The following is an 11,327-nucleotide window of genomic DNA, read 5'->3' on the forward strand; positions in this document are numbered from 1 at the left end:
TGATTACACAACAGAGGAGTAGTCATTTCTCCAGAGCTTGCCTAAAGCTCTGTTAGCTGTTTCCTTGGGGGAGATAGAAGGGTTTAGAACGACACATAGTACTCCCATTAATATTGTACTGCCCTGCAAGAGCACTGAGCTCCACCCCATACATAAATAATGCTGGCCTGATTAAAAAGCATATATACCTTTGAAAAATGCTGGAAGGCGTTAATATTTATATTACCCTTAAAATGTACATAGGCAGGTGACAGCAAGTTCTCTTTCTGTCTCTGAGTCTGCAAACTTCATTTTGCTGAGTGGGATTCCTGGATAATAATAATTCCTGGAAACTTCTGTCTCTGAAGGCAGGAAGCTATCATTGCCAACTTGTGTTGCTAATTGACTTGCATGCTTCTCTTTTGTTTTTGTCCACTGAACCTCTGTATGCCATTAATGCCCTCAACCCCAGCCTCTGTGTTTGGAATCATGAGCAGATGATGACAGGAAGAGCTGTAAGTTAGACAATCTACAGCAATGCCCTTTCCTTATGAGACAGTAACAAGCATCCCCAACAGTTTGCTTAGGAACTTGTCAGTTTTCCTTTATACTTCACTCATGGAGCATGTGTGGGAATAAAACACGTCCTCTTGACATCTAATACAACCATAACAGAAATACAACGTGGGCATCAGGTTTTGCAAATGGATTTTTTCCAGTTTACTTCTATGCACTTGCCCTTATCAAAACTTCATTGACCTCCTAGGAACCCTTTGCTTTCACACAAAATAGATGCAAAAATGATGCCAAGATGAAATAGAAGCCCCATTTTTTAATTATGTCGAAAGACTGCCAGCTGGGGAAGAACAGGGTATCTCGTTCCCGGCGTCACTCTTTATACCATGAAGCTGAAGAAAAAAATCATCACTGCTGGAATCATCTCTGCCAGCCTCAGCTGGCAAGGAGCAAGGTACACACTGAAAGGATGGAGACAGTGGCCTAATTATTTTCATGTCAGTGATACACTGAGCGGACTCAGTTTACCAGGGAATAAACAGAGCTTTCAAGGGGTTGGGGACAGCTGAGGAGAATGCTCTTTTGATATAAATCTTCCAGCACTCTTGTCACATGCATAAGTGCTATGAAAGCAGCATGTATATGGACGATGGTTGCTGCAGCTCAGAATACATTACTGATCTCTTTACAAACTCAGTTTCACAGGAAGAATAGATCCAGTGTAACAAAGCCCATCTTGACTCACTTGCACAGAGAAGGGTTCTCACTCTCAGAGCTGTCATGGTGAGGTACAGTTGGTACAAGCCAGTAATACTTCAAAAATGCCTGACACCGCTTATCTATACAGAATACTTGTAGAAATACAACTGTCAGAGCCTATGCGGTCTACGAATATGCACTTATTAGTAACTTGTCCTTATTTGCCATGGACATGTTTGGAAGTAATTGTTTAGGTGGATAGCTGATTATTTTGTTTCCAGATTTCGGTTCACTTTAAGACCTGCACCCACTTCAGGCTCTGCTTCATATAGGCTGCAGCTCAGCAGAGTACACAGCAGCTGCAGCACCAGCATTCACTCTCTGTCCTTGGTGTCTGTGTCAGGTTGTACACCAGCTACAGTCTGCTGGGAGCCAGCTGGCTCCCGAGGCATGCAGACGTGGGCACAGCAGTGCAAGTGCAGCTGGCTGCACTCGTGGCTCCAGGAACAGGAGCTGGATTGAAGCATGAACCAAGAGCAGTGTCTGTCATGAGGACCCCACTTTTGAGGGTTTTGTTTTGTTTCATTCTTAATCTTTGCTACTGTAAGTTACTAAATAAGTAAACTAAAGTAAACTAAAGGTAGTAGTAAAGTAAATTTTAGTAAGTAAACTAAAATTTTATTAGAGGCAGGCAGAGACACTCACTATTTACTACTGACAAAGCAATTACAATAGGGCAAATAAAGAGTCATCTAACCCAGAATTCAATTTATGGACGTAAGGTACTACTTTCATACCAAGACCAGTTTACAAAATCTAGTTACTTCAGAAAATAAACTAGCATCAAGAAGACATGAAGAATTAAGAGTCAAGGTCCCCAGAGCAAGCAGAACATCTTTGTAATCACAGTGCATGTCCAGCTGTGCAAGAAGCTATGAGAGCACCCAGCATTTGCAAAAAAAAATAAAATAAAAAGTGTGAAGGATTACTTCATTTTACAGAAGTAATTGTCAAAAACCAGCAGTGTGTAAATAACCAGGGTGAGCAGGGAATAATAACAGCATTGCATACTCCAGGGGTTTAGAAAAACATGAAAACTTTGGGTTAATATACAAGCCTTCTTGTTGCTAGTTGCAGACTTGACACATTAGCTATTCACATGACGCTTCTGAAAAAGCAGTAATGTTCTTATCCTGAAAATATGACATATTTTGCTTGGTAGAATGAACTATGTTCTAGGTACTCCTTCGACTCCTTAGATCCATAGCTGTAGGAAGAGCTTCTGCTTAAGATTTTTAACACATCTGCTACCTAACTCAGAAACTGAAATGTAAAATCCAGGGCACCAGAAGATTTGAAATATTCTTAATTTTATGTGGTGGCTTAACATCGAGTATGAGAGAACACAGACAAAACCACTGCTAATATCAAGATAAGCAATACGGTATTTTTATTTCATTAATGCCTTGTGGATCAGTCTCAGTGAAGCGTCACTCTGCTGCTCCACTAAACAGAGCCACAAAGCAGAATAGCATATTGTAAATGAAGGCATCAACTAAAGAATGTATTTTCCTGTGGTGGAGGGCTATGAAACATGAGGGGTTTCTTTAAATGTAGCTAACTTCATCATAAAAATATTTTCTGGCTTGTTTAATGAGGGAGGTAGCCACAATAGGATTTTTCAATGTGCAGCGTCGGGATAATGTAAAATAGCCCTATTGAATGGAGTTTCACTATATAGTACTTCCCTGGATATTACTCAACAGTAAGAGAAACGCAATTTATGAAGGGGGGGGGGAGGGAGGGGGAAGGTCATGTTTACCTAGCAGAAGTTTTATCTAGATTGGATAGCATGAGAATGGTAATCAAAAATGAGGGGGAGGCCACCGATTTGGTAGGTCAGGCTTCGCACTGAAAAGTGACATGTATTCAATACTGTCCAAACCAGACATAGGTAAACTCCATTTCCCCGTACTTACTCACATCATGTGGTCAGCCTTGTGGCTAATGGCTAATTAACAATTAAATAATTGACTCTTGCTGTTGGGATTGATGACACAGGAGCAGAGGATTGTTATGAGCAGGGTTTGTCATAGACAAATCGTGTGGCAGGAGGCCTGGCAGCAGAGGGGACTAAGAAAGTTTAAGGTATAGGCTTGACAGAGAGTGAAGACAGGGAAGAGCAATTTTAATAATTTTTAGTGAGTGTAGAGTTCTTCTAATTCTAATAAAGTTCTGACAGTAGTTCTTGAAGAAACTAATTCCCTGTAGGTTCTTATTATCACATAAGTGTCAGCACTTGGCTGGATTACTTGAACTTTCCAAGCAGAACATATTGATAGGCAAACAGAAATCACTGATGAGCATTACCACAGACAAGGTGCAAAGAGCACTGGATGCTCACATTTTCTTTAAAATGTCATGGAAATGTCTGTCAGATAATTATCACTTTTCTGCAATAACTCCTCAAGCCTTTTGTCTCTGTCATTATAAGCACTTGGACTAGGAACTGTCAAGCTGAATTTATTAATCTTAGTGGATATTTCTGCTTTAAAGTGCTTCAAACGTGGATTTTAGTGAGACAGGTATCTATCAGAGCAGAAGTGTAGAATCATTACCATTTGAAAGGGTCTCAGTGTTGTTAATTTTAATAATTTTGAACTACTTCAAAAACGCTGTTAAAAGTGACAATGCTGAATGGAATTCAGCTGTTGAATGCTACAGCTTTTCAAAAAGAGCTTGTGTCCCAAAAGAAGAAAACTACCAACTTCAGGATTTTTGCAAATTGTATTTCTTTCCATATAGCAGTAGCAACACTTCTTTCCAAAGAAATAGGTGAGAATTGCAGCTGATGTAAATTGGACTATGTATGTCTATATAAAATGAACTCCTGGCTTATGAGCTGGTGTATATAAAGAAAGAACAAGCTTACTGCATAAAAGAAGAGTACCACCAAAGACTTTTAAACACTCATCCTAAAGATTCAGTGTAGAACCACGTGCCAGCAGCTCCTGGCCTGCTGCCTGCACTTGTTTGAATGTAGGAGTTGGTGGGACAAGGGAAACTGGTGTTCAGCTTCCAGACCCAGAGATGAGTTTGAGGTCAAAGAGGTGCAATTTTTACTGCATTCACAGTCAGGCTAGAATCAGGATTTTAATCACATTGTTAATGGAACTTAAAACCTATTGAGGCACGAGGTTTCACTCATTGATCATCAAGCCTTTGTGCTTGGAATGTGCCAGCCCAATAGTGCAGAGATACCTGGCAAACGCTGGGGATCCAATCGACAGATGTAGCATGTGTGTCTGCTACGGACCCTTCTGAGGCTATGATCATCCGTCCCAGAAGGGTTTTTCAGCACCAGAACGATTCACAGAAGACAGACAGATGGTACCATCTGTGTAGTCTTCTGATTTTCAGCCATAGCGCTGGCTACAGTGGCACTGGATGCATCTTTTATTTAGGAATAACTTGTTCTGTTTATGTTGCCAACTGATTCACATTTAAAATTGTCCTAAAAATTTCCAGGGCCCGTGGTCGACTCCCTGCCTCTGATGGAAATGAGTCACATCCTTAGAGCATGCTTCGCTCATTACATTGCCAAAGCAGAAACAAAGCAGAAACAGAAGAAAAAAATGTACATGGGGAGAATTACCAGGCCAAATGCTTAGAAGTGACACAAAATAACTGGAAGCAAACTTAGAAGAAAAAATGTTTAATAGTCACCATTTCAGCAAGTAGCATAGGAAAAATAATAAATTGGACTGTGCTATGATTCTTAACAACATATGCATCTCTTATCCTATCCTTATCTTCATTTGGTTGGATTTTTGAAACTTTGCACAGTATCTAACAATACGGTAAAACAAGCTGATAATTCTTTAGGTGAGGCAATTATTCAGCTACCAGAGGAATGTCAGCTTTTGTTTTCCCCCCAGTAAGGGTTGTTTCAAGATGAAGGTAAACTAGCTTTTTATTTTCCATCCCAAGTTTCTATGGAAACAGCCTGTAATCATGATATTTGTAAGCAGCAACTACCCATTCAACTTCACACAATATTCAGCTACTTTGAACATTTTTGCCACAATTTTGACATCCCTGAAATGTCCAACAATTGTTTTCTTACATTTTTACTACCAGCGCATACAGTTATTTGGGGATATTTCTGTTCATGAAACCTTCAGTGATGTAGCAGCACTGTAATATGTATAAGTGTGTATTGTGTGTGTATGCGCAGACACACACATATGCACATCATATATTTATGATGATGAACATCCTCTGGCACATCCCATTATAAATCTTTATTTTACGGCTTCTTATGAGTGAATGCCATTCAGGCAAATTTCCGTTTCAGAGATTTCTCTTGTGCTGATAATTTTAAGTTTCAGCTGTTTTTCTTCAATTGTAGCCAAGAAGGTGGCTGTGGAAGAAATGAATATTTTGTCTTCACGGAGAAGATTCTTAAAGCTGTTTCACTGGAAAACACTGGAACATTTATTCTGTAGAGTACATGGATCAATGCCTTGCTGTCACAGAAATGGCTTTTTGCTGTCCTACTGTTAACTCAAATTTGGCCAAGCTTTAATCCTCTGAAAATTTTCAGCTTTTGAATACTCAGTCTTGCCTTGCTAAAATTCCTAGCTTGAATATGCTAACATTTCCATCCGCACAAAGCATTATTTAGTCCATGAGAACTCGTACATGCTGCCTGGCTGCACGTGCACCATCCCCAAGTGACTGAGCATACATCAGCCTAAAGCTCCAGATCTGAACGGCCCATGGTCCCCAACTGACTTTGCTCAGGTCCCGTGTAGACTGGGGACGAGAACTGAAAGCAGAAAGAGAGAAGGAGAGGGAGAAGGACTCTCTTGTGAGACTCGCACATATAGCTAGCATTAAACAGGTACACAAAGGCTTTGCAGAGTAAGGATGCATTGCATGGTTTTAACAAAACCATTTTCCTGAATCTCCCAAATCGCATACCTTGCAAAATTAGTCAATCCTCTTCTATTTCCATCCATCCTATCCACCTTACATACCCAGAACATCTTCATCTGGAGTTATAAATCCAGAATATAGCTTTTGGTTGACCTGAGTGAGCGGTCAATATTGGAATACTGTCAGTTGTTTTCAGTTAGAAGAACCTGAGACTGGAGTAGGGTATTACTTTGATATAGCCCTTTTGATTTACAAAGAATATACAAAGGTCCCTTTCCTTGGACATGGTAGAAATTAAGCAAAGACAGTTGCTTTACACATACATCCGGTTTCTTTCAGTTAGCCCTTGGCCAGACAAGGTTGTTCTGGTCATGATCCCAAAGCTGGTCCTGATTGCCTCGTTAGCTTTCTTTGGGTTGTCTGTCAAATCCTCTGGTGTTCTTGCTGTCCTGGACAGGCACGCACAGCGCTATCAGACAGTGTCAGCCTGCCTACTGCTGCACGTGCATGCAGCTGTCAGTGAAATCCCCTCACCCACGCAGCCTGGATTGCTGAGCACTGTTGTCTGCAGACTGTATTTTAGGTGGTGGCTCTTTCACCATTATGTTCCATAAAGAAATGAAAAGTCTTTTCCATTTTCCACAGTCTATCCCTTAAAGAAATATATGTTTCCTACATTTATTCTGCATAAACGTCAACTGTTTATAACCATGGATTCCAGAGAGCAGCCCTCGCTAACCAGGAATAATTTTTAAGCAAAAGAAAAAATACCAACAGAAAAATCCCTGCATGTACACCAAAGTTAAACGATTACCTTGTGCAAAAATGAATGCACCGTTAACAAGAATTGCTAGCATCAGATGTGTTTAAAATATACATAAAACATGGGAATAGCAGTCAAGTATTCACATTTTCTTTTTCCCTTCCAAATTCTAGAAAAAAAAAATCCTAATACTTGCAGACATACTCTTGCAGTAAGGCAAACATTTTTTGGTGATTTCTGTAAAAGTACTGTTATATAGTTTTCTGTAGGTTGGAGCATGGGCAAGGCTAGCTCACATCTGCCTGCAAAAGACTGCATAGACTCCAGCAATTAACTTCTTGCTGCTCAATGCTTGTTTGCTGTGAATAGTATATAGAAGCTTAAAATTTGCCTCCATTTAGTGGAAAAGAAATGTAACCAGTAGAGTAAGGATTTCACCTAGTGGGTTTATATTTATCTGTGTAATAACAGAGTAGAGTTGAGCTGATTTGTGATGCCTTGATATTTAAACACATATCAAATTCTGTTTTAATTTCATGCTAGTCTTTAATACTGTAATTCCTAGCTTTCAGATTTTTGTTTTGAATTAATATCAAGATTTTATCATGTTTTCTGTTGCACGCTTTCAGTTCCTATTGCAATGGAAATAGTGTTTAGTCTGGTTATTTAATTACATATATTAATTTTATCAGATTGTGCTTTGGAATTAAGAGCCAAGTTGAATGCCTGTAAAAAAGCAAACATGTAAAACATGGAGAGGGGAGAGCTGAGGCATAGCATACTTTCCTTATGCTAGCTATGCATAAAGTAGGCATGCACCAAGTGGAAATACTTCTGATGCTCATAAAACAGAATCAAAAGCAATGGTTCTGCTGGATAATGCATCTTTCATTTGTGAGTTTGAGTTAAAGCTCTGCTACAGCTGGTGTCCACATGGATTATTTTTTTCAGAGGCTTTTGTGTACCTGATTAAAGTACCTATGATGGGCTTTGTCATTATGGAAACGGATGTGTTCTATACATAAACCTCAAGTAATTAAAATCCCATAAAAAGGGAAGAAAAACAGTGCTATTGAGAAAGGGAGAGAATCAGAAAAAATGTCATTCTGAGATATTTTTATGTTCTTTATGCATCAGCAGGGTTCTAGCAAATGCCCTTAGAAAATCAGAACATGTTTACACATTTATTCATCCACATACCACCTATTCAGTTGTGTTTGGTACCCTAAGTATTTGATCAAAAAATACACTTTTGAAGACTTTTAATAATGGAGAGAGTTCTAAGGCCTTCAGATGGCATTTTGATCTCATGGAACAACAAAGTTAAAAAAAAATAAGGAGGAGGAGCATGAGAAGAGCTTCTGAATGGTGATGAAAGGAGTAGGAATGGAAGAAGCCAAAAATAAGAAATGCTCACAAATAATTTTATACTATTTATCAGTCTTACTGAGGGCAATCAAAACTACTTTTCAGTCATTAAATCTACTTTTCAGTCAATATTTTTTTCCTTACAGGCTTATATGAGACTCTTCTGAACAATATAGACAAGGTGTTAAGATATATTCTGAATTAACATGACTCTCCACACATCTCCACTGAAAAGTTGCATGCTAGAATGTTCTGTTTCCTTCAGAATTTCTGTCTTGGGCTTATGAATCACAGACAATACAATTCAAAAGAATCGGAAAAAAAAGCCAGCAAACAAAGTATTAAGAAGACAGTAAACAGCCAACCAGCTATTTGTACACAAAGGTGGAAAACAGTTACCCAGGTGCAAATAATTGTCATACTAGTGCAATAGCTTCTAGCTGCCACTGGGTGGTGGCTATCCAAGACAGTTATCTTCCTCTTCAAGGCAAGTCCATAGGTTTTGTAGGTGCACAGATTTCCAGAGCAGTTCAAACAATTCCACAACAGGTGGTAGCAGAGAAAATTCTTAGCAGTGCAGAATAATGGGGGAGTTGCAAGATTATGATTAAAAAAAAAAAAAAAGAATATTCCACAAAACATGAGAATTAATTTTGGAGCAGCTATTCTCTCTCTACAGATGGCATCTTTCCCTGTACTGTCATTATCATCACTTTCTTATAATTAAAAATCGAGGCACCTCCAACAGATGTATTGAAGTGTTTAACATTATGTATGCTGAAGCATTTTTTATCATTATTGTGGTTGCAGTAGTTATGACCTCTCATTCCCCACATAGGTCTCTCTCCTAATACCTGTACAAATCACAATCAAAGAAAAAGTATTGCATTGTAGTGATAGAGACCATAGTACCAAGTCACCATTATTCTCAGTCTTGTCTAGATATTAATGTTGGAATTCTGTTTGTAATGTAGTTGTCAATATAATACCTCTCTGTACATTGTAGTATTCCTCTGCAGCTGACCAGCACGACTGATGTAAGCCAGTTTGCATTTCTGGAAAGTGTATTACAGTAAGTGGGAGGCATCTGAGCATAATTAGAAAAGTGCAAACTGTCTTCCCTGTCATAAAAGTCAGCAAGCTGTGAATCAATTTGCAATTCTGCTATGGAGAACATTATCAGTTGTACATTTTGCTACGGAAACCGTGACGTATGAGAGAAACATCAGAAATGTAAAGTCTTTGTTTTTATTATTTTTTTTCCATCTTTTCCTATTTTTTTTCTCAAACACATTTATATGTTTGTATTTTAGTGGTTGACAAGAGTATAACTAATATATGAGACTAATAATTGCACAAACCAGACAGTGATTAGCTTATATGTGTTGCCAGTGTGCAAGAGTTCACATTGCTGCTTTGTCATGTTTTTGTTTCAGCTGGAATATTTTCCACTTTACACTTTGAGACAAGTTAAAACTTACACTGTAGGCGTACTTTGTATAATGCTATTTAGTAATGAATAGTAATACCCCTCAGGTTTTTATTAATGCACGGTGGGATAACAGAAAAGGGTGTTAATTTACTGCATATCCCTGAGCATGGGAAATTTTAGTGAAACGAGTGAAACGAGTTCCCCAAGTTCATCCCCAATGGCCATCTATTCTCTTCGGTAATATTAGTCCTGGTGCCTGTGAAGAGCACCTCTGAATTAAGGACACTGTTTGTCTGGTCTCTCCTTGTACAAATCTTTTGTTCAGGCTGCCTCCCAATGCTTACCAAGTCGTTTCCTTAACAGGTGTTGAATACTGCTGACTATTCATAGAATCATTAAGGTTGAAAAAGCCCTCCAAGATCATCTGGTCCAACCATCACCCTACTACCAATGTCGCCCACTAAACCCTGTCCCCAAGCACCACGTCCAACCTTTCCTTGAACACCCCCAGGGACGGTGACGCCACCACTTCCCTGGGCAACCCGTCCCAACGCCTGACTGCTCTTTCTGAGAAGAAATGTCTCCTCATTTCCAACCTGAACCTCCCCTGGCACAACTTGAGGCCACTCCCTCTGGTCCTATCACTAGTTACCTGTGAGAAGAGGCCGACCCCCAGCTCCCCACGGATTCCTTTCAGGCAGTTGCAGAGAGCAATGAGGTCTCCCCTGAGCCTCCTCTTCTCCAGACCAAACACCCCCAGCTCCCTCAGCCGCTCCTCACAGGACTTGTGTCCCAGGCCCTTCACCAGCTTCGTAGCCCTGCTCTGGACACGCTCCAGGGCCTCGATGTCCTTCTTGTAGTGAGGGGCCCAAAGCTGAACACAGCACTCGAGGTGCAGCCTCACCAGAGCAGAGCACAAGGGGACGATCACCTCCCTGGCCCTGCTGGCTACATTAAAACGCCTCATCCATCTCTTCATCCTGGTTTGGTGGTCTGTAACAGCCCCCCACCAGGATGTCTGCCTTGTTGGCCTTCCCCCTAATCCTTATTCATTGGGACTTTACCTTGTCATTCCCAACCTCAAGCTTAACAGCATCAAAACACTCTCTAATATAGAGAGCCACGCCACTTAGTTGCCTGTCCCTTCTGAAGAGCTCGTAGCCATCCATTGCAGCACTCCAGTCGTGTCAGTGGTCCCACCACATTTCAGTGTTGGTGACTAGGTCATAGTTTCCCTGCCTCACAACGACTTCCAGCTCCTCCTGTTTGTTGCCCATGCTGTGTGCACTGGTTTAGATGCACTTCAGTTTTGCCATTGCCCTCACCCCCAACCCCAGCATTGCTCCACTAGGCTCATCTCTGTCGAGCCTCATTTCCTCCTCATCCCCCTTCACACCTAGTTTAAAGCCCTCTCCATGAGCCCTGCCAGCTCCCGGGCTAGAGTCCGTTTCCCCCTTTGGGATAGGTGGGACCCATCGGCAGCCATCAGGCCAGGTGCTGAGTAAACCTCCCCATGATCAAAAAACCCACAAAATTGCTGTGATGGTACCAGACTCTCAGCCGTGTATTGATCAGCCAGGCCTTCCAGGTCTGCTCAGTATCCCTCCCAGCCACTGAAGGGATGGAGGA

General features: G+C 40.6%; 1 long non-coding RNA gene across 3 annotated transcripts in view; it reads left to right on the forward strand.

The window, feature by feature from the left end:
* The window catches only part of LOC121074490, a 45,990-nt gene extending 36,179 nt beyond the window's left edge, over positions 1 to 9,811 (forward strand). Inside the window, exon 4 of one of the 3 annotated variants that reach the window (XR_005822380.1) lies at positions 8,413 to 9,811. This is a non-coding gene — a long non-coding RNA (uncharacterized LOC121074490). The other 2 variants (XR_005822379.1, XR_005822381.1) reach the window with 2 other exon arrangements.
* Positions 9,812 to 11,327: the final 1,516 nt, after the last annotated feature.

Source organism: Cygnus olor, chromosome 9 (genome assembly GCF_009769625.2).
Source record: "Cygnus olor isolate bCygOlo1 chromosome 9, bCygOlo1.pri.v2, whole genome shotgun sequence".
NCBI lineage: Eukaryota > Metazoa > Chordata > Aves > Anseriformes > Anatidae > Cygnus > Cygnus olor.